This window comes from Dromiciops gliroides, chromosome 5 (genome assembly GCF_019393635.1).
Source record: "Dromiciops gliroides isolate mDroGli1 chromosome 5, mDroGli1.pri, whole genome shotgun sequence".
Taxonomy (NCBI): Eukaryota; Metazoa; Chordata; class Mammalia; order Microbiotheria; family Microbiotheriidae; genus Dromiciops; species Dromiciops gliroides.
In genome coordinates this window covers 262116769-262141881 of record NC_057865.1, presented here as the reverse complement: position 1 = coordinate 262141881, position 25113 = coordinate 262116769, and the positions used below count along the sequence as shown (strand labels likewise).

The 25113-nt window shown below is 36.7% G+C and overlaps 1 protein-coding gene and 1 pseudogene across 1 annotated transcript in view; both read left to right on the top strand.

Annotated features, from left to right (window-relative positions):
- MGAT4C (MGAT4 family member C) overlaps positions 1 to 25113 on the top strand; it is a 749687-nt gene that overhangs the window by 166015 nt on the left and 558559 nt on the right. The window lies entirely within an intron of this gene.
- On the top strand, positions 18271 to 22696 carry LOC122729025 (annotated as a pseudogene).

The following is a 25113-nucleotide window of genomic DNA, read 5'->3' as shown; positions in this document are numbered from 1 at the left end:
GGCCGGTGCTCTATCCACTGCGCCATCTAGCTGCCCCGCTAAAACTTTTTAAAAGCCAGAAAAGCCTGAATACAGAGGGGAAGAGAAAGTTCCAGAGACTGGTGACAGTGAAAATGCCCCCAAATCAGGAAGCTGTGTAGCATCATGTGTCTATGTGTGTGTATGTGCGTGCACGTGCGTAAAGCAGAAAGGGGGAGGATAGTACTTTTGGTTTGTATGTGGTATGGAGGGGAGTGAGGTATACATTAGGAAAGGCCTCAATTTTTTTTTCTCCTAGTAATGAAAGAAAATCATCTTTTATTCATGTGTACAAACACTTACGTAGCTTATAGTTTTACCATGCAAAGTCTAATAATCCATTCATTTAATACAGATCTCACATTTTGACAGGGTCCAGAACATGATGACTAACTAGAGTTTGTTTTCCCATTCAGGGAATAGAATACATGATAAATTCACTCATTTTTTTTTATATTCACATACCTCACCATTTATTAGAGAAGTGTTCAATTAAAAAATTAAATGATTAAAGCTTACAAAATTCTTCTAGTATCTAAAGCCTTGTCTTGACCAAAAAAAAAAAAAGAAAAAAAGACTAGTGTTCAAGACTGTAGCAAATCTGCCTTTGATGTTGTTCGGCCATCATGTCCGATTCTTTGTAACCCCATTTTTTGAGGTTTTCTTGGCAAAGATACTAGAGTGGTTTGCTGTTACTTTTTCCAGATCATTTTAGAGATGAGAAACTGAGGCAAATATGGTTAAATGACTTGGCCAAATTCTCATAGCTAATAAATGTCTTAGTTTCAGATTTGAACTCAGATTCTTGTGACTCCAAGCCCAGCACTCTATCAACTGTGCCACCTAGTTGGCCCTCAACTCTTTCTAAAGTCTCATATATCATAGTATTCAGGAAGAAGGGAGGCTCGGAAGGGAGGGGAGGAGGATGGGTGACAGTGAAAGAGAGTGAGGAAAGAGGGAAGGAAGGAGGGAGGGAGAATGGATGATGATGAAAGAAAGGAAGGAGGGAGGGATGAAGAAAGAAAAGTATTTCAAATAAATAGAGGATTAACAGTACATTGGAATTATGACATTCAAGGATCATCCAAGCTCATTTTAAATAAGTTTCTCATTAGAAGGTTGACTACCAGGTGATAAGACTCTTTATAGGCACAAAAAAACAAAAAACAAAAAACAAACCACACATGCAGACATCTACTAAGGCAAACAGTCATAATATAGATAGATGATGGGATGAAGGGAGGGAGGGAAGGAGTACCTACATAAAAGGAAATCATGCATTCTAGAAGTATAGATTATAACATAAGCAAAATGGCTAATTGTGTTTCTATATTAAGGTCAGTAATATGTGTTTGGTATACATGATATATGTGTTAATATGTACATGTTAATGTTATTCAGTAAAAAAATGGCCAGTCCAACTAACCACTCCTTTTTAAGACATTACCAAATTCAGTGGGAAAATTTTATTTCTGTCTTAAAAGGGACATGTAGTGAGTTCAATGATCAATTTTATTTATTTATTTATTTTGGTGAGGCAATTGGGCTTAAGTGACTTGCCCTGGGTCACACAGCTAGTAAGTGTCAAGTGTCTGAGGCTGGATTTGAACTCAGGTCCTCCTGACTCCAGGGCTGGTGCTCTATCCACTGCACCACTTAGCTGCCCCAATGATAATTTTAAAAAACTAAATTTCTAAGAATTAAGAACAATCAAAGTAATACATACATATATGTATAAATTGTTTACCTTCCTACTTCCAGTCTCTCCCTTTTGAAATCTTTTCTACACACAGTTATCAAAATAGCTTTACTAGGACACAAATTGAACTATATTATTGCTGTGGTTTAAAAAAGTGCATTGTGATAAAATAATGGAATTTGGAAGATGCCCAGGAGCCCCACCTGATTGATTTAGTATTTTTTGAATTGGGTGAGAATGAGAAACCAACTGAGTACCTACTTAAGGATAATTAGAAGGAGGCCATACCTGGGTGGCCCTGAGTGACATGTTGGTGTACTACTGACATTAGCAAGAGAAGACTCTCAACCCACCAGCTTGAAGGACCTCCCCTTTGGGGGAGGGAGAGAATAACTAGGAAGGGGATGCTTGCTGATAAAAGAACTCTCCTTTTGGTGAGGAGGAATGAGCATGGTGACAGATGGAGAACAAGGGTGGGGGGAGTGCCTCTTAGTCATTCGGACACTGGTGTGGTGATGAGAGATTTCATGTGGGCTGCTAGGAAAGGAAATTGCTTTCTTTCTCTCTGGCTATACCGAATTAGATCTGAGCTAGTATTTCCCTGATACAAGGAATCTGTTCTCAATCTCTCTCTCTCTTCACTAATTTATAATATACATTTTAATAAATCTTTAAAAGCCTAAACTCTTGTTGAATTTATCAGTGATTTTAGCCAACTTCCCCCCAAGACTGGGGGGAGGGGTGGGCACAGATTAGAACCCACAATTTAGATTTTAAACAACACAGTATCTAATGCATCTAGCATAAAATACAATTTCTCAACATAAGATTTAAAGCCTTCTATAATCTCACTCCAAATTGCCTTTCCAGAATTATTTCATATCAATCCTCTTCACATATTTTAATTTCCTACTAAACTGGTCTACCACCCAGACCATTTCACATGCTTTCAACTTCAAGACTCATTTAAAGTGAAATTTCTTCTCAGCATAGATTAGGGGTTCTTAACATGTGTTCCATGAATTAATTTCAGGGGGTCTGTGAATTTAAATGGAGTAGGGGAAATCACGTATATATTTCAATAAAGTTGCTTTCCTTTATAATTCTATTTATTTATAAGTTTAAAAAGTTATCTTGAGAAGGGGTTCATAGCTTCACAAGACTGCTAAAGGGGTCTATGACAAAACAAAAGGTTAAGAATGCTTTTACTAATGGGCATTCCAACCCCATCTCAAATGCTTATTTTTTTTTTCCTGTATACACAGTTCTCAGAGGCAGAGCACATAGCACATATTGGGAATTTGATAAATGTATGTTGCTTGATTTATTTCTAAAATCATCATTATTGAATGAAAAACAAAGTGACTGGCTGTTAATTTGGTTCATCTATTCTAACTCAGGAAGTAATTTTAAAAATAATATTCTTTTCTAACTTCTAGATCAAGACTTTTCCTCTTACACAAAGACAGGTCATTTCTACCTCTTTGATAATGGATAATATTCTGTTTTCAAATGTTCATTTCCTATACATTATTACCTACATAATGATGACAAAAAAAATAAACATAGTACACTAAGATGAGTGGTTTGGACTAAAAGTACTTTAAAAATGATATTATGTTTTAAAAAAATAAACTTCCCAAGTTAAAAAAAAGAAAAATAAATAATTACTACTATGATTTCTTAAATTTCTAATATGCTAGAATCCTCTGAGTTCTTTGTGGTTTTTTGTTTGTTTGTTTTTTTGCCATTCTATTTGGTTACATTTGAAACATGTAAATTTCTCAATTTTTTTTTAAAGCAAGTGCTGTTAACAGGCTTAACATGATACAATTCTTTTAAGATTATCCTACAATAAAAATCTACTTGACAGACTTCCTAAATTTTCATTTTCACCTTCAGATTATATCATGGTAGGGAATCCAACTTTCACAGTTTCATTCTTATTATCACAGTTGTATCTGCTGTGTCTGTACATTAGTGTAATTATAGTAAATTCCTATACTTAATTCTAGTTCTAAAAAAAATGTTATAATGAAATGAGAGCTTTTCATTTAAATTCTGCCAGCTATGTGACCATAGGCATGTTACCGTACCTCTCAGTGCCTCAATTTTCTTATTTGTAAAATATGGTGGTGATGATGATGCCTAACTTAGCAAGTAGTTTGACAAAACTGCTTTCTAAACTTTAAAGTGCCATATGAAGGCCAGTTCCTATTATTATCCTCCTGGATGCTTTTCTTTTTCATCATGTAAAGTTCATTTGTTGTTTATATGCTGTATACTGTCTATGTTTCCTGTAACTTTTGTCTTGTGGTGCTAGCTACAAAAGCAAATAAAGGTTTCATTACTACCAACATGGGAACCAATGTGGTATAATAGAGAGTTATGTCAAGAGACTGAAAGATCTAGGTCTAGCTCCTGCCTCTTATATAGCCATGCCATCTGGCCCCAGGTAAGTCACTCAGCAATTCCCCCTCCCAGGTTTTTAAGATGCAGAGGAACTGTTGATCTGCATTGTTAGAGGGAGTCTCCTCACCTTTTTGTACCTCTGTGAGAAAGTAATGGGTTTTGCGGATCCCAACACCCCCCCCCCCACACACACACACACACACACACACACATACTCAAGGGCCTAACTGCCTGACCTCTTTTAAGGCCAGCCCAGAGTCAGTCAAGTTGGACCTTCCACTGTGAATAGAGACAATAGAGATCACCACACCTACCTGAAAGCCTTCCCCCCACCCCCCCAGGGTCTGTCCTCTGGATTCTGACCTCAGTACTACTGCTTATGGACCATCCTCAAGTCCAGTAAACCAATAGATTTGAATGATGCTAGCCAATTAGCTTGGAGAAGGGTATAAGGGCTGCCTCTCCTCTGGACAGAAGGGAGCTTATGCTCTCTCATGCTCTCTGGTACTGGGACACTGAAGGAGGCAGCCAGGCGACCCACTCTCTCTCTCCCCTCTATCCTAAGTATGTAGGGCTTCTGAACTTTCAGAGCCATGTGCTCTCTCTTTACTAACATCTAATATGACTTAATACATGCATAATGCCCCCAAATTATGCTAACACCTCTAATTTATAAGTAGCAATATATTAGAAACCCCAGCTAAGTTCCCTAAAATTTGGGACAGAAATATGTACTCCATTTCAAACAACACACCTCAAATTGTTGGAATCACTTATGCATGCTCTACCACAGCCCACCAAAAAAGGAAATGTTTGTAAATATATGACTATATACATATATTCTTCTTTAAAGTAGTTATAACTTTAAAACACACACACACACACACACACACACACACACACACACACACCAGGAGCCTACATTTTACTCTTTCCTAAAAGGGATGGTTTGGGTGTATGTATGTGTATGGACTTATGTATATATGTAAGTAATCATACATTTATGCCTACACTTGATTGAATGCATGTATAGACATGTGTATGATGGTATTGTTTATGTGTATAGATATGTATGAATATGTGTCATATTGTTATTTGTTGAATATAAGGACCACACTTCTGTATTCCTTATTTTTACTCTGCTTTTGCTGACTTTATTTTCTTCCTCAACAGTTGTAAGCCAGCCACTGAAGACTAAGTAAGAGTAGCTAGAAAGTTGGAAACAGAGATTAAGTGAGTTTGGGACAAATGGGGTATTCCCAGCAAACATTTTGTGTATGTGTGAGTGTGTGTGTCTAATCTTGTAACAAAAATTATAACCTCCTAAATGCTCTCATTGCTTCCAGCCTATGCTTTCTCTAGTTTACCTTTAACTCCACCGCAAAAAAGAATCTACCTAATTTACAACTATGATCTTGTCCCTCTGCTACTCATTAACCTTCAGGAAGAAAACCAAAATGAAAATATATAAAAATTTATAATTTATTAGAGATATTTGAGCTAAAAGAATCATATAATGTCCTGAATCCTCCATCCTCTCTTTTTTGGGTTAACTAAGATACCCTAATGTACAATCACAGTAGAATGTTTGTGAGGTGGGGAGGGAGGTTGGTTAGGGGAACATCAATGCTAGAGTCAGGGCTGGTCATGGGTTTGACCAATGCCATGTGATCCAGCTCAAGCTCAGGGTCCTAGAAGAACCTAATAATGGAAGAATATACTTTTACTTCTCTCTACAGCAACTTGTGAGCCCCTTCTAGTGTTTTCCTATTTACACAATCCATCATACTAAGACCGACGTATAACCATTACATTTTTATTAAATGGTACAGCAAGAGCAAAAATCATCTAAGTGGCTTATTCACAAACCAATGTCATAATCTCTAATCAAGGCAAATGGTGTTGGTTGTTGCCAGTAGGTAACAGGTACAGAACTCTGATAGCAAGGCACATGAACAGGAAAACCTATGTGCCTGAGGAAACTTATAATTCATACCCGCATTTCTAGAAGAGGTCTCCTTAGTTAACAGCCTGAATTGAGTCATCTACTTTTCTTCTGAACTTCTGTAGTCTACTTCTTAAAGAAGCAGATACTCTGTTACTCTCATATTACTGAAACAGTGTTATGATCTTGGTAAAACAGTGGCATTATACTCTTTCAGTGAAACAGAATAAAGTATACATTTTCCTAGGTGTGCTTTCTTGCCTGAGTGCAGAATCAACATTCAGCTATTTCAATGACAAGGTATTCTCTTAAACCAAAGAACTTCAAAGCTCCTAAGATTTAAGATTTAAGATTTCAGCTCCAAGTTGTTTGTCCTTGTTAAGCTAGAGAGGGCAATAGAGGGCAATACAGTCAAGCTCCTGAAGGGACTTGCAGGTAAGCTTAACCAACTCTTTACACAACAGGATTCTATGTTCTTCAATCAGTTCCCAGGCGTCCTACAATCAAAAGAGCTTTTAGATTACTTTCACAGCTCCTCTGTCTTTATTCAGCTCTAGAGGTATAGAGGGTGCTAAAGAGCAGTACAAATAAAAGTTTGTTCTTTACACAACAGAATTCTATTTCCTCCAATCAGGTTCTAGCAACTACAAAGTTCTCCCAGTACCTGCAATATTTAACTGGCTTCAGTTAGTATGTACAGGCTGAAGGATCACTATTAACTTCTGATAACCATTTGTTATGCTTCTTTAAAGCAGCTAAGAAAATTGGCACTCTACTTTTATCTGCACCATCAATTCCACTTGTTGGGTATCTGATGTATCTTCCACTTAAAAAAACAAAAAAACAAAACCCTCTGGTTTCTCATCTCTTCCACTTAACTTCTATCTGACTCAGTTTCCTCATCTGTAGAATAGGGATAATAATAGCACCTAACTCCCAGACTTTTTGGAGTAATGAAAGAATGAGGTAATATTGTAAACTCTTTTGTAAATTTTAAAGCACTATATAAAAGATGACTCTTTACATTAATGCCTTAAATCAGAGTGGTATTTCTCTCTCTCTCTCTCTCTCTCTCTCTCTCTCTCTCTCTCTCTCTCTCTCAATCTCTAATTCAGGTTGAAAACCCTTAATACACATTTCTATCAGATATAACATGAATCCAATATAGAATGTTACCATTATTCCAGATGCTTTTCAGCTCTTTAGCTTTATTTACACTTTATTAGCTACATCTTTCAAAACTTTGAAAAGTAAATGAGCTAAAAGGATTACAATGTATTACATCCATCCTAATTTCATTCAGTCCTGTTGTCTCTGATTTACTTTCAAATAAGTCTCCTAAGTTACATTTATCTGAAAGGCTATTTTCCTTCAGTTCCTCATAATTGTCTCAAGCTACTTTTCTCACACTTTCCTCTTATTTTTCTCCTTTCAGTAATTAAAATCTTGCCATGTAAAAAAGTGCTTTATATAGAAAATCAATAAGCATTTGATAAGTTCTAAAGTTCCTTGTCAATTTAAATGTATGAATGAATGAAAAAATGAATTATTAGAAAATATTTAAATATAAAACCTTTCTTTTTAGGAAATAGATCAGGGTACAATGGAATGGGCAATGAACAGCATCAAAGGATTTTAATTCAAATTCAATCTTATTTATTAGCTATGTGACATTGGGCATTCTTCTTGGCATCAGTTTGTTCATCTGCAAAATGAGGAAATTGATATAAAGGATTTCCAAAATCCTTTCTAGTGCTAAATCTATAATCCTAGGATACTAAGCAATTAGAGTTTGATATTATTTAATGACAACCTTCAAGAAGAAAATTCTGTAGAAAAGACAGGAAAAGAAAAGTGTTTCATCATCATAAACAAGTTAAGAATGGATTACTAAATATGAGGATGTCTATGAGCAAAAATGATATTCCCATCCAGGACACTGTGACATTAGCCATATAAAGTATATTTACCTGACATGGATTATTGTCTAGATGTCCATCTTTAGTTCTCAAAAAGCAATATGCACAGCTGAGACTAGTCTCATTATCTTTTTTTAAATTGAAATACGTAGCAGCTAGGTGGCACAGTGGATGGAATATCAGGTCTGAAGTTAGGAGGACCAGGATTCAAATCCAACCTCAGACACTAATTATGAGACCCTAGGCAAGTCACTTAAGCCTGTTTGCCTCAGTTTCCTTATCTGTAAAGTGAGCTGGAGAAGAAATTGGCAAACCATTCTATTGTATTTGCCAAGAAAACCCCAAATTGCATCACAGAGAGTCAGAAATGACTATAATGACTCAAGAATAACAATATATAATGTAACAAATGTTCATTAGTTGTGTCTGTTCTTTCATTCTATGGACTATTGTATTAAGACAAATAAAACACCACCATTAACAAACATATCCACATGGAGGAAAGAGGAAGGGGATTAGCATGCATGCATATATGTATTCTTGTAGGTATGTTAATACACATATAGGTATATACACATATATGTCTTAAGTGCTTATACAAATATCTCATTTCAAAAGACACAGATATTCACTCTAAAACTACATTTCAAGGGAATGAATAGTTTTTATTCATACTGAAGATTTATACTCTGAATTGTAAAGATGAACATCCACATCCCTTTTGAAATTGTAATAGTAGATAAAATTAAAAAAGCACTTTAAAATCTGCAAAGAACTTTATATATGTTATTTTAACATCACAGTAGTACTAAGACATAAGTATTATTAGTATCCCCATTTTACAGTTAAGGAAACTGAAGTTGAGAAATTAAATGACTTGCTCCAGTTCTAATTGTGATATAGCTAAAAAGAGTTCAGTGCAGAATTTGAAGTCAGCTATTTCTTTTTTCTTTTTTCTTTTTTCTTTTTTTTTTTTTTTTAGTGAGGCAATTGGGGTTAAGTGACTTGCTCAGGGTCACACAGCTAGTAAGTGTTAATTGTCTGAGGCCAGATTTGAACTCAGGTACTCCTGACTCCAGGGCCGGTACTCTATCCACTGCGCCACCTAGCTGCCCCAAGTCAAATATTTCTGACTCCACATCCAGTGTTCTACTCCCTATATTAAATTGCCTCCCAGTACAGTATCACATATATAAAGTCCACTTTGAATAACCTCACTCTCATTCACACACACACACACACACACACACACACACACACACACACCCCAAAGCAAATTCTTTAATAGCTAACTTTTACCTCATAAATTTTTTCAATGCTCAAGAAATTCAGTAACAACTTAATTCTCATTTTCTCAATGAATAATGTGCATTTCCTAAATGGAGAATGGAGAAGACATTCCACTTATAAAATCCATTTTTCTTGCATTAATTTGAAAATATGCCTGAATTGGGGGCAGCTAGGAGGTGCAGTGGATAAAGCACTGGCCCTGAATTCAAGAGGACCTGAGTTCAAATCCAGCCCAGACACTTGACACTTATTAGCTGTGTGACCCTGGGCAAGTCACTTAGCCAAAAAAAAAAATGCCTGGATTTATATATTACCTTTTTTTTTGTAATCTTATGAATATGTAAACTACTAGACAATGCAAACTCTGAGTCATTTTCTAATCACATAAAATAGCTACAAGATACACACAAACATGCATACACACAGACAACTAATCGGATTAGAAAAGAAAATAAAATGACATATTTTATGAGAAATAAAATGGCATCATGTTTCAGGCTACTTGAATCTATTTTTTTAACCACATATCACTTCTATCTTCTTTAATAACCTATCACACTGATAGTATTCCTACATTGTGACTCTTTCTATTCTTGGGGCAATCATGTGAAATAGATATTGCAGTGATTATTCTCCCTGTTTCATAGATGAGAAAATTTGAGGTCAGAAGGTTAAAATGATTTTTGTGTTGCTACAAAATAAGTGGCAGAGACAATTTTGAGAGATTGGACTCTAGACTTCACATTCAGGATACTTTTCATTCTATCATCTGTCATTCAAAACTTACCACCTATTTCTAAGATTATTTTAAAATTTATATGTTTTGGGCTAGGTTTCTATTATGTCATTTTTACTAAAAACAAAATTAGTACTACCTCATTTTTACTGAAAAAGAGAAGAGGAGAAATCCATACCAGTAGAGGACAAAAATAATATGCCTCTTAAAGTTAAAAGGTCTGAATATGAATGCTACTTCTAATACCTATGCATTGGACAACTTTGGGCAAGTTATTTCATTTCTAGACTTCAGTTTCATTATACAAAAGAATTTGATGGGTTAGACTAGATAAAGCTTAAGGATCCCTCATCCTTCTTAATCTATTATGCTTTGACCACATCTATTTAAAAATAGACAATTTGTTTAGTAGAATCATGAAGTAACGGGGGGGGGGGTATATTTAGAACCACAATATGTGACTTTGGATTAATACCTATGTAACTTTATGTAAGTAATAACCTCTATGGGTCTCAAGTTCCTCATTAGCAAACTAAAACATGTTGGACTAGATAACTTATAAATTCCCTTTTGGAACCTGTGATCTTATGAACAAATTCTTATCTTTCTTTAGCTGTCTTACAGAAAAAAAAAAAGGAGAGTATTTTTTATATATTTTTATTCTTAGCCAAGTTTAATGGAAATTTGCATATATATACAAAAGTGTAAAAATAGAATTATACATGAAATTGCAAGTCTTTCTATGATGTACAGACTGCTTTTCTTTTTAATACAATCTTCTAATCAACATGTAGCTTTCTAGTCTATCTGACTTGTTTGGACTTCTTTCTGTTCTTTTCTCTAAATTAAAAAAAAAAACAATAACACTTTTTTCCTAGAAAAGAAAGAACTATCGCACAGATTTATCTATTCCCTGAGTAAAAAAATTAGTCCAATCAGTGGACACATTCCCACAGAAACATTTCATTTTGGTTAGGGGTTGGAGGGAGGTAAATTCAGAATGAAAGAATAAGTAGCCAAAACTCAGTTACATATTTTCTCTGTGGGCCTCAATTCCTGAATTGCTTAATCTATAAAATGAAAGGTTGCCCTTGATGGCCTCAATATTATTTTGTTTTTCAGTTTTTAATCCTCTCATCTTCCATTTCTGGTTATCAAGTAGAACTCAGCCACCTGCAAACTGATAACAATGCAGACATATTTACTCATATATTTCTTTCTCTTAATGGAAATTTCCTTGGTAGGATAGGGGATGAAAAATGCTGTTATCAACTGGAGATTGTGCTCCAATAATATTAGGCCTGGAAGCATGGGAGACTCAAACATAATATCCCTACTGGTAGCTTTCTAAGTTTAGCAGCAGGAGATCTCTAGGCCCTTCAAAGACAAGCCTTTGAGGACTTGATAAGACTATTTGGGGTAAAAAAAAAATTAGGGGATCTTCCACATACTTTTAGGAAGAATTAAGAAAATATGGATGGTTTTTGCCTAAGCTTTCAAAAAACAAAGGATATAAGCATGCTTTCCCATGAAAATGGATCCAGTAGACATTGTTTTGATATTCCTCCTTCCATAGTAAAATTGTACTTTTTAAAATCCTCTTTCCTTTTTCTTCTTTTGTAAATATGGAGAAAAATGCAAAAGTCTAATGGGTAAAATATAAAGATGAAGTTTCATTTATTTTTATTTAACTATTTATTTGCTTGTTTATTTATTTGCTATGTAACAAGTACTGATATCTTTCACCTATTTATATTAATGAGTAGAATATTTATAGTTTATGATTATAAATTTTGTCACTGGTTGAGAATCTTTTCAGCTTTCTTGGTTTATACAATCTCATTTCGTGATAGCTATAATTATAACTGTATATGTACATGCTTATTTATGTATATCACTTTACGTATATTTGTATTAAATTGATAGAGAGATAAAATGATACATACAGAGGGAAATGTTGATAAATGTTTAATAACTGGCTCTCCAAAAAAATAAAGTCACACGTGACAAATTTTTAAGTTTATTCTGCCTCATCATAATATATCCCTCTCATCACTTTCATATTATAGAAAATCACCAAAACAATAAATCAAGGTTTGGTTTGTAGCATTTTAAAATTTTGAAGATATAAATGCTGACAACTAAAAACTTAACAATCAGCTCTCTTTACATAGTATATTTTTGGCTCCAGCATGGGTAGTCCTGGTGGTGGTGGTGGTGGTGGTGGTGTGTGTGTGTGTGTATGTGTGTGTGTGTGTGTGTGTGTGTGTGTGTGTGTGTGTGTGTGTGTGTGTGTGTTATCATCCGCAGAATATTATTAATTGTTGCTTTTGTTGTAGTTTTGGTCTGGAGGAGAAGGAGGTTATTTAATATGGGAGGTGTTGAGATCTGTCATCTGTGTAGAGAACTTATTCCACCAAAATTGTTTAGCAATTCATGTGTTACAGCCTTTTAAAAACGTCAAGACCTCTATCCTGTCAGCTCTGAATCTTCTCTTCTTTTGACTAATTATCTCCAAATCCTTCAACTTCCAGTCACATGACAAGGACTCAAAGCTTTTCTTTATGCTGCTTACATCATTATCAAAATTCAGCTTCTTTTCATTGTTCAACCATTTTCAGTCACATTCTTCTCTTTCTGATCCCATTTGGCATTTTCTTGGCAAAGATACTGGAGTGCTTTGCCATTTCATTCTCCAGTTCATTTTACAAATGAGGAAACTGAGGCAAACAGGGGTAAGTGACTTTTTCAGGGTCACACAACTAGTCAGTTTCTGAGGCCAGATTTTATCTCAGAAAGCTGAATCTTCCTGACTACAGGCCTAGCACTCTTTCCACTGCACCAGCCAGCTGCCTCAGCTTATTTATTGCCCTATGACACCCCAACCTGTACACAGTTCTCTAGATGTAGTCTAACTAGGGCGGAGAACAAAAAGATTATCACTTACCCATTTCTATAATTTATACCCTCCTTGAGAAACTCCATTAATAAAACCCAATAAGTTTTTGTTTGTTTTGTTTGTTTTTGGCTGATATATGGCATGGCTAACTCATTGTTTTAGAAGTTCATGAACATTCTCAGATGTTTTTCACACAAACCTCTAATTATAGCTCCCCTTCTTATAATTGTGAAGTTGATTTAAAAAAATGTAAAATGTTTAATTTACTGAAGGCTGAAGGTACAAGAAATAAAGATAGTCTGGAATGGCTTTTTCTTAAATGAATGAAAAATAGTAAAGATCATATTAATTCTTTGTTATTTGCCAAATACTATGAAGTGTTCTGGATATTCAGATATTTTAAAAAGATGAAAAAAGAAAATACAGTTCTTAGAACTTCAATTTTTTTTTTGTGCGGGGCAACGGGGCTTAAGTGACTTGCCCAGGATCACACATCTAGTAAATGTCAAGTATCTGAGGTTGGATTTGAACTCAGGTCCTCCTGAATCCAGGGCCAGTACTTTATCCACTGCGCCACCTAGCTGCCCCCAGAACTTCAATTTTAATAGAAGAACCATACACAATGTAGATGGGGAAAGAGGAGGAGGAGGAGGAGAAGGAGGAGGATTACAAATTAGGAGTATTTAGCGCAAAGCATAGGGAAGAAAGTGTCATTGATGCAATCATTTTCTTGGTGTTCACTAAATATTTTATTGTTGACCCATTAATCTGTGTGGCATAGCAAAAGGAATCCTGGACATGCATTAAAGTTAGGTCTTGGCTCAGATTCTATCTTTATTACCTACTATGTATATGAGGTTAGGTGAGCTTCCTAAACTCTCTGGAGTCTAAGTGGTAATTTGAAAAAATTGGGGGTGGGATTCACTAGCCTTTAAATTCTGTTTCAAATGTTAAGTCTATATAGCCTTCACTATACAGTGGCATTAAGATGTTAGAACCCCTATTATATAATATTCTTCACATGTGTGATTGCAGTTCTTTCTGATTCTGCTCAGGACCTTGTTGCTACAACTGAAAGCACTCTACAAAATGTCAATACTTGTAAAGAAATTCAGTGTGGTGCAATGCCAAATACAGGGTGATGTTGTTGTTGTTGTTGTTTGTAAGCAGAGTTTATCTTAGAAATAAAGTTTTATTTTCCATTCAGTAAGTGCACTGCTGGTACTATGCCAGTTGGCATTGCTCTCCCTTTGTGGCATCCCAAGTTTGTTGATTATATTTTCATACCAATTGTTCTTAATGGTTGCCTCTTCAGCCCAGGTCTGGAGGCCCAAGACTGCTGCTTCTTGGAGCTACAGAAAGTTCTATGGAGAAGTAAAATCTACTGTTTTCTCCTTTAAACAGAGAAAAAAAAATATGAGGATGAGATGGCAGAGAATTCAAGTCAATGACAGTCAATTAGTCTTACCACCATTCAGACCAAGAAATCCGACTAGATCATTTATCTCTTCTGTCTCTGTCTCTATATCTATCTCCATCTTTTTACTGTATGCATTACATATACACACAGAGCATATGCATACAAACACAGAGGCATATGTTATACACAGAAATATGTATGTATATATACACACATATATATGAATGATATCTACATATACATATATGCACATTTGTGAAATGTGTATATATTTCTTGTATACATATATACACATGCGTATATATTTCTTGTACACATATATACACATGCATATATATTTCTTGTACACATATATACACAAGCATAGAAATACATATTAATGTACAAATACACTCTTGCATATTTGCATGTATACAAATGCATATATCTTTGTGTACACTAAAGACATACTTCCTAAACTGAGAGAGGATGTAGGCCCATTCATTTATCACATTCCCTAAACTCTAAGGGTTTTTTGTTTTTTGTTTTTGGTTTTGTTATGGTTTGGGCTTTGGTTTTTTGCAGGGCAATTGGGGCTAGGTGACTTGCCCAGAGGCACACAGCTAGTAAGTATTAAGTGTCTGAGGTTGGATTTGAACTCTGGTCCACCTGAATCCAGGTCCATTGCTCTATCCACTGAACCACCTAGCTGCCCCACTCTAAGTTCTTTTTAACAGTGAATAATGCCTCCAGTCTCCATTCCACCTCACCACACCCCTATACAGAACAAAAAAAGACTTAGAAGTTTTCAGGAATGACTGGGTCTATCTACCTCAATCAAGAAGGAAATGGTAAAAGTTTGAATTTAGATCAGCAGACTTAATCAATTGTTTTCTGGGAGCTAGATTATAGGAGTGAATAGCTACACTTGAAGTTGTAAAGACCTGAGTGAAACTTGGCCTCAGTCACTCACTAGCTGTGGGCCACTGGACAAGTCACTAAACTTGTGAGTTTCCTCATCTATGAAACATAGATGATAATACCACCCACTTCTCGGGATTATTGGGAGGATAAAATTAAAAAAAAATTTAAAAGTGATTTTCTTTTTTAATAGTAATTTATTTTTAATTACATGTAAAGAAAGCTGGTAATGTTTATTATTATTTTTTTAATTTTGACTTCCAAATGTTTCCTTCCCTTTCCCACCTCCCTCTCCCTAAAACAGTAAGCAGTTTGATATACGTGATATATGTGCAGTCATGTAAACTATGTTTCTCTATTGTTGTCATTTCTTCTTCATTCTCTGAGAACCAAGGCATCTGAGTGATGTCATGGCTTTCTGTACAAGTTCACAAGCCTCACTCTCTTCTCCAGAGCCATCTGGGTCCAGTGGCAAGATATAAATCGGGTTGATTAGAGATGGCCCCAGATTTTTAGGTCAATCAGGGTTAACTGACTTCCCCAGGGTCACACAGCTAGTGTGGGTCAAGTGTCTGAGGCTGGATTTTTACTCAGGTCCTCCTAACTCCAGGGCCAGGGTTCCTTCCACTATGCCAATTACCTGCCAAAATTTCCATATTGTTTATGTTGAGAAAGAAGAAATAGTCCAAAAGGGGAGAAAATAGTGATAGTGAAAATAGAATGCTTTGATCTGCATTCATGCTCCGTCAGTTCTTTCTCTGCAGGTAGATGGCATTTTCTGTCATGAGTCTTTTGGAATTGTCTTGGATCACTGTATTGTTAAGAACAGCTAAGTCATTCACAGTTGATCACTGCACACTGTTTCTGTTAATGTTGCTTTGGTTCTGATCACTTCACTTTGCATCAGTTCATGTAATTGTAAAGTGATTTTCAAACTATAAAATTCTAGTTGTTGTTATTACATGGTTGGGACTAGAGACCCTCTCAAACAAACAAGATTCCTACTTGTATGATGGCACTAAATCTAAAAGCACCAAAGAATCAAGCAAATAAACAAACAAAACAACTTGGGGAACTCAGCCTTCATTGCCTCCACAAAAACTAACAAAGAAATAAACAAGCAAATAAACAAACATCAGGGCAACTGGTTGGCACAGGTCATAGAACACTAGCCCTGGAGTAAGGAGGCCCTGAATTCAAATGTGACCTCAGACTCTGTATGACCCTGGGCCAGTCCTTTAATTCCACTGCCTCCTAAAAACAAATAAGTTATTTTTAAAAAGTTTCAAAGTGTCAAGTTTCCCTTTAATTGTTTTATCCATAAATGTCATTTGGGATTTGGGGAAGAAGTGGAGTTCAGGAACTCTGAAGTCATCTCTAAGGTGAACTGTTGTGTGCATAAACTCTCCCCACTGATGCAGATACACATCTACTTTTGTTTTTTTCTTTTTCTTTCTTTTTCTTTCTTTCTTTTTTTTCTTTTCTTTTTTTTTTTTTTTTTTGTGCAGGGCAATGAGGGTTAATTGACTTTCCCAGGGTTACACAGCTAGTAAGTGTCTGACACTGGATTTGAACTCAGTTCTCTGAATCCAGGGCAGTTGCTTTATCCACTGCACCACCGAGCTGCCCTACCTTTCATTTTTATGGTTAGGGATTTACCTGGAGCATCAGTGACTTATAGGTAGGTTATGTAGTCAGCTTGTGATACAGGTAGTACTTGAATTTGAGACTTCTCAGTATAAGACTAGCTTACTCTCCATTGACCACCATTTAAATTGAATATAAACATAGTCATTTTAAATTGTCATTACAATTGAATTTGTGATGCCATTTTATAGGACTGTACTTTTAATAGTGCTCATTTAACCATCAAAAAAAGAAAAAATGCTACATATTATCAAAATTACTAATAATTCATGATTACCCCTATTTGGGACAAAATTGTCTCAGTTTGCCCAAATAACTCGAGGAGACCACCAAGTCAAGCAGAGGCAGGTTTATTGCATTCTCATGAGAATGGGCGATCCCATGACCCCATTGCAAGGGCTGAGGAGCGCAATAATGGGCTCATGAGTTGGGTTTTTATAGAGATTTTGAGGAGGGGGTTCTCCTCGTGCACAGGATGAGCTCACAGTCTAACATCCAATACTGTCTCACCCAGGGTGTGTGTTCAGCTCATGATCAGAGTATAGGTGCTGTTCCAAGAATGAGGGGCAAAGGGGAGGGGGAAAAGGTCAAACCAAGGGAGGGGGAAAAGGGTGAAATCACAGAAGGGGTGAAACCACTGCAAACTACTCCACCTGGGTAAGGAGGGACAAGGGGGAATAAGGGAGTGATGGTACCAGGAGCTGGTACTGGGGGAATTAGTATCTGGGTGGGTTCGAGTTAGCAAGAGACATCTTCTCCTTCCTGGTCAGGAGGTGTGTTGTAGCAACAGCATAACAATAACTGGGGGTTTGGAATGTAGGCAAGGGGTGGGGGGAAGGGGTCCCAGGGTACATCAGGTTCAGTAAGGCAAAATCAACGATTTCTATTATAAGCAATGGAATTAAACATGAACAAAATGATCTGACTATAACAGGGACTGGGGGCTGGGTACTTTCCAGACCCCATCCTCAGAATCTGAACTGACTCAAGTCCAAGTATCCCATACACACCTAAGAAATGAGCATTGTGGTACACTGAAAATAGCCCTGGATTCAGAGTCCAAAGATCTCTGTTTGAATTCCAGCCCCTCTATTAACTGTTTTGGTGGATTTGACTAAGTCACTTTACTGTTCTTGGCCTCAGTATCCTCAAACTATCTCTAAGGTCATGATGAATCCTAAGCCCACTGATCTGAGGAATTAAGCATTTGATGTGAACATTTTGCAATAGTGGGAGTTACTTGAAATGATAGCTGTATGATTTTTGTCCTCTAGGAACTACAATATTACTTATTCCAGAACTTTTGAAAGCTTTAAAAAAAAATCAGTATTTTGTCTATAGAAACTCAAAGTGACTTAGTGTTGGTTATAACACCCCAAGTCGAAATGATTACCGCATTCAAGAAGGCAGCCAACCTGAACTGTGGGGCTCAGAAACAGCAGCTAGAGGCAATAGCCCTGAGGACTGCTTCAGTCTCTCTTCCACACCTAGACTGCCTCCAGGCACTAGATAAAAGTTGGAGTGGCAGCAGTAGCAGTGCCTCTGGCTAATGTTTCAGGCTTGCCCATCATACTGATGTTTGCAGTAAGAGTTGTAGAGGGAAAGAAAAGAAAACAGTTTTGGCTGGCTATTCATGGAAGAGTACTATGGATGTCTCATGTTCCTCTGTGTGGGGGGGGGCAGGGGGGATGGGGAAGATAAGAAGAGAGGAAGAGAGAGAGGAAGGGGAAAGGGGGGAGGATTTTTTGGTAATTCTTGTGAAAGTATTGAGTCTCTTCCAAGGCAGGCAAGCTAAGCTGTCATTTATCTTATGAGCCTGAAAACTCCAGGACTACTAACTCCCCTTCCCTTCACGTAGTCAGTTTCCCTAGCAACTTGCTACTATATGTTTTCCCTTTTCCCTCCCTTCATGGGAGTGTTACTTTCTTTTCAGCCTCTGAGAATTGGTTGTTGTTGCTGTTTGTCCTTCATTCTCAAAGAGGACTATGGCATTCGGGATGTGAGAAAATAATTATTAATAATGGATTTTGGGGAGTAACCCAGGGACTCAGTCTTAGGTGGGTTTCTTTCCCTGCCACTTCAGAGGGTTCAATTTTTTGGAGGAACTTTAGCTGGTTCAGGGCCAGCCCAAGGAAACAATAGAAATGGAGAATAGTCTCATGGGATCAAGCCACACCTATTTGGACTTGGATTTTGCACCTTCAGGGGGTCTCTCCCATTAGGCCTTGTGGTCATGGTAGAGCTCATTTTAATATGGACCATTCTAAAGTCATGTCAACCAATGGAATTGAATGATGCTAGCCAATTAGCTTTGATCAGTGTGCACCTCTATCAAAAGATAATAAAAACCAAGAACATGTGAGCCTCCTCTTGGTCACCATTTTAGTCTCATGCTCTTGACCTGGACCTGTTGTCTTTTGGTGCTCAATCTCTATTAAGGCTAGAATAGGTAATGTATGGCTTCTAACTCTGCTTGAGGCCATGTGCTCTCTTAGAGACAATATGGTAATGTGAATTTTTGGCTTGTGTTAAATGCCACAAGGTCAATACTTTAATAATATGTAATATTAATAATAAATGCTGTCAAAAATAGTGCAATAACCATTATTATATAAATAGCCATTAATATATAGCCAGAAATGATTTAGAAACCCCAGCCTAGTTTCCCAATATTTTAGCAAACACAGGGTCATGTCATGACTTGCAGTGAATTCAATTTAAGTGAGGCAGGGCTGTGCAAAGTCACTAACTTCATGCTCCTTCATGGCTCCTACAGAGCCATCTGAGTCCAGTGGCAAGATATTGATCAGGATGACTGGAGGTGGAACCAGATGTTTAAGGTATTTGGGGTTAATTGACTTGCCCAGGGTCACACAGCTAGTAATTGTTTTAGATAAGATGTGAATTCAGGACCTCCCAACTTCAGGGCAAATGCTCTATCCACTGACCCACCTAACTGCCCAATTGCTTACCCTACATGAAGGGTAAGGGGGAACATAAACATAACTCTGCCTTGCTTTATGTTGGGGCTGACTGTCATAAGTTAATCAGGAGTAATTCCTGACAAAACACTTAGAACTCATCTCTACCCAATTTCTCAGGCATAAATATTGTCAGAAGTCACAGCAGCCTGACAAAAATATTCAGAGTTAACCCTATGGCACCAAATGTGAGAGGTCTAAAAATCAAATTTCTCACCTCACTGTGTGGCATAGTGAGAATAGCACTTAAATTTGGGATGTAACATATACTTTTTGAGGGTAGTGTAATGGGGGAAATGGGGTATGGGGTTTCGGTTAGGGCTTGGGGTTCTTAGGAATTCCTCTTTAAAGAATTACACTCTCTTGCACACAAAAGTAGTTAAAATAAGATGGTAGTTTATTTAGGGGCAAGGGAAGGGAAGGGAAGAGGGAAGGGAAACCATGAAAGAAATCCTTGAACTTCTCATGGTGAGATAGGCACAAAGCACATGGCTCAGAGGTACCAATCTCCTTGAGCAGGAGACCAGCAGGTACTTTTATAGAGGACTGATGAGGGTGGACCATCTGCCTGTGGAAAGTTCCTTTAGTGAGGGAGGACCCCCCCCCCACTGTCAGTGACTGGAGGAATTGGGTGAGGGGTGGCTATAGATCTCTCTTCAGGACACAAAGGCCACAGCCACACCCAAATTTATCTCCCCAGGGGTAAGGGAGACCAGAATGAAGGGTGGGAATCTGAAGCTAGCTCAGTCCCATTTGGTTCCGCTTATCTCTCTAGGCCTATCTGTCCTCTGGTTTAGCCTCTCAAGGACAAGATTCCTTGGTGTGCCCAAGGGAACTTCTGGGGTGCTCTGCACCCCATGACAGTAGGATCTCTTTTGGATTTCTTTTTGTGCTCTCAAATCCAAGTGGAATCCCTGGTACACAGTAAGCACTTAATGAATGTTTTTTTTTAAATTAACTGATAAGCCCTTGGTATGTGTGAATTATTATTTTCCTATGTCCCCCAAATCAAAATTTGGGTTCTAAATTCCATGCTGCTAAGCCTCAATAATAATAATAATAATAATAATAATAATAATAATAATAATAATAATAATAATAATAATAATAATAATAATAATAATAATAAACACCCATGTAAATTCATGAGAATTCTTTATTCTTTCCCATGTGCTATTGACAATTTCACTTCTTTCTTATGGGAGATTGCATTTTAATGTGGTACTAATTTATGACTATTAGATTTTTCCAGTTTATAGAACTGCTTTGAGGTATCATATAATAGATTATTTTGAATATTTTGTTTGAATTGCTGAAGGAGAAAGATTTCAGTAGCTGTATTTTCAAGAAAAGCTTTGTCTTATCAATGTGTCTGTACTAATACACTGATACTCCCATATCATTGCTACCTCACTGTTGCTGCTTCATACAACAATGGTTATTTTATTTTATTTTTTTGTCATCATGCCTCAAAGATACACACATTTATCAAATTATGATTAGCTAAGGTCAGGCTCATAGCCACAAATAACATTCACTGTATTTGATAAATAATGTAATAAAATACCACGAACCAGTCAGTGTAATGTACGATCTAACAACCCATATTTTGCTCAGCTGCTTTTCTGTGTCCTTCACCATAGCAGAAGTCATACTTATGATAGTGATAATAAAGAGCTCTCTTACTGAATCCTTAAATTTATTTTTCTCAATATTTTATTGCATAGTCCAGAAAAAGATAAGTAATTGGCAACTTGTATTAATAATGCCACTGAAGAATTTCCTAACTGACTCTCTACTATGTTTCATCACTGTGGAATAGTCTTAATTGAACTCATGGATTATTTATAAATATTGATTAAAGACTATTTTCCCCAAATTCCTTTAAACTGAAAAAAAATCAACCTAATACAATTATAGAAAAATGATTATCTCTGTGAACTTTATAATTCTGAAGTCAGATGGATTTGAATAATATAAAACTTGCATCATGTGTATGTATCATAAGGGATGTGTGTGTGTGTGTGTGTGTGTGTGTGTGTGTGTGAAGATTACCATTTGATTCCTAATATGAGCTGGACCTCAAAAGTCAGAAAGACTATAATCTCACCCTTAAGTAGGTTAGAGCTAATATTGAAGCATTTAAAAAAATGAGACAAAAAAAAAATCAATACTGGAGCCTGTGATGTTCATTGCTGTGAGTGTAACATCCTTTGGAAACTCACCAAAATATTAAAGGATTAAGAGAGCTTTCCTGGTTGGGCCGGTCTTCGGTAGGGCGCCCGCACAGGAGTCGACATTCGCCATAACAAGGACCGTAAAATCCGGAACAAGGAACCCAAGAGCCAGGACATCTACCTGCGGCTATTGGTGAAGCTCTACCAGTTCCTGGCCCGTAGAACCAACTCGACTTTCAACAAGGTTGTGCTGAAAAGGCTGTTCATAAGCCGGACCAACCGGGCCCCGCTGTCCCTGTCCTGAACGCAGGGAAAACAAGACGGCTGTGGTTGCTGGGACCATGACCGATGATGTGAGGATCCAGGATGTCCCCAAGCTGAAGGTGTGTGCTCTTTATGTTACTAGCAATGCCCGAAATCTCATCCTCACGGCTAGTGGGAAGATTCTCACTTTTGACCAGCTGGCCATGAGCTTACCCAAGGGCAAGGGTACTGTCCTGTTTTCTTCTCCCCGGAAGGGCCGCGAGGTATACAGGCATCTTGGGAAGGCACCTGGCACTCCCCACAGCCACGCCAAAATGTATGTCCTATCCAAGGGCCGAAAGTTCGAACGTGCCAGGGGCCATCGCGCCAGCTGAGGCTACAAAAAGTAATTCCCCTCCTCCTTGTTACATTAAAGATTTTTGGACAACAACAACAACAACAAAAAGGATTAAGAGAGATAGGTATTTAGAGTTTTTTTTTCTTTTTTCTTTTTTTTCCCTTTAGAAGAAGAGAGTTAGGATCTGAGGAACTAATTACAGTTCCCACAGTGCTGACATTTATTATGTAGTGGTCATTAAATTGTAATATTTAAAGCAATTCATTTAAAACAAGGAATAAATATAGAAACATATGTCCCTTTAATTTATCTAAAATGTTATTCATTTGTTGAATTTGAATATAAAAGGAATTGAGGTTATACATTTTATAGTCAAATAGATAGATAGATAGATAGATAGACAGACAGACAGATAGATAGATGTATCAATAATGCATGTATGGGGGACGGCTAGATGGCGCAGTGGATAAAGCACAGGCCCTGGATTCAGGAGTACCTGAGTTCAAATCCCACCTCAGACACTTGACACTTACTAGCTGTGTGACCCTGGGCAAGTCACTTAACCCCCATTGCCCTGCCAAAAAAAAATAATAATAATGCATGTATAGTTATGCATGTTGGGTATTTAACCCTTTAGATATGTTAAAGGTTAATATGAATATATGGATCACCTGGATGTGATGGAGGTACTTTATTATCCAAATGGATTTTATGAGACCCTGGAAAATGCCCTTTGGCTAAAACTTCATGGCTGGACCCAGATAGCTAGCAGATGAGTCCTTATTTACTTACCTCTCTTTTTGACTAAACTTCAACTAATGAGTCCCCCTTTATTATCTTCTTTCCCCCGAATAGTAAATAAAGCAAATGTCTAGACATCCTTATCCTTGGTAAACCCTTCCTGTGTCTTTAAGCTGCTTTAGGTTAATTTGTATCATGCTAATAAAACTGACATCACCCTGTAACCAGTGAGCAGAGAAAACCTTATATACCCTCAGAAAGAGGGAGTCCTCAGGCCCTCTTGGGAGGGAGACTCCATACATGATTATGTGTTATTTCTTTCTTCTTGGGACAAAAGATTAAATTGATATTATGATTTTTTTTTCTGTTTTTTTTTTGTCTCATAGGAGATATTAAATTTCTCTGATTTGGTTCTTAACCATGTTGTCTGATGTGTTATTATATTTTGTAGGAGGACAGGTATGGGAACAAATTGTAGGAGATATTATAAGAGATTATAATTTCTCTGATATGTTTATTGATGCTATTTGTAGGAGATAGACAAATACAAATGCTATTTTTTAATATTTGACATAATATGAATGTAAGGATCACCTGGATTTGATAGAGGTGCCTTATTATCCAAAAGTATTTCTTTTTATGTGACCCTGGATTAATAGGAGCAAAATGTCCTACAACTGAACTCCAAACTGAACCCAGATAGCTAGCAGATAAAAGTCCCTACCTGGTGACTTCTTTCCTCAGGGTAGTAGGTCCTTAAATTATGGAGACATCTGGGCATTCTCATCCTTGCAAAACTCCTTTTTCGAATCCTGTAATCTTATCATGGTGCTGCTATATGTCCTCCATATTTGTTACAACTGAAATTGTCAAAACTGCTGTGCATTACATCCATTCTTGCTATAGTATTTGCTTTGGGGTTGATTTGTATCATGCTAATGAAACTGACAACACCCTGTAACCAGTGAACAAAAAACCAAACCAAAACCAAAACCAAAACATATACCCTCAGAAAGAGGGAATCCTGGAGCTCTCTTCTTAGGAGGGGATCTCCAAATGATTATGCTTCTTTCTGCTTGGGACAAATAAACTGAGATTATGTTTTTTCCTCTCTGTCTCTGATCTGGTTTTTAGACATGTTCTCTGATCTGTTTTTTTTTTTTTTTTTGTGGTAGGAGGACATGTATGGAAACAAATTGTAGAAGATGTTAAAAATTAATTTCTATGATCTGGTTACAATTTTTTGTAGGAGACAGGCAAATAAAAAGTATATTTAATTTTCAACAGATAACATGAAATAATTGTCAATGGAGAAGAGGAGTCATAAAATTCTTCTAATCATATACTACTTCTATCCCAAAACATATAAAGTAATAATATCATGTTCATTTTTTAATTCTTCCATATGTATTAAGAATGATATTCTAGCACATTATTGTTTTATTATTATTTTGTCTTGTTTTGAATTCAAGTCATTTTGGATTCTATATAGAGAAAAAACTTGGAAAAAACAAACTCATGTCCCCAATCTTGACTCACAACATACAGTGTCCATCACTTTTCAAACATAAGTATGACATAGTAGAAAGTGTTTGGGATTGGGAGTCAAAAGACTCATTTTGAAGTCTGGGCACTTTAATTGAAATGTAGTTTAAGTTCAAGTACTTCACTCATCAGAAGTTCAGTTTTCATCTATAAAATGGACTTTAGATCATCTCTAAATTTCAG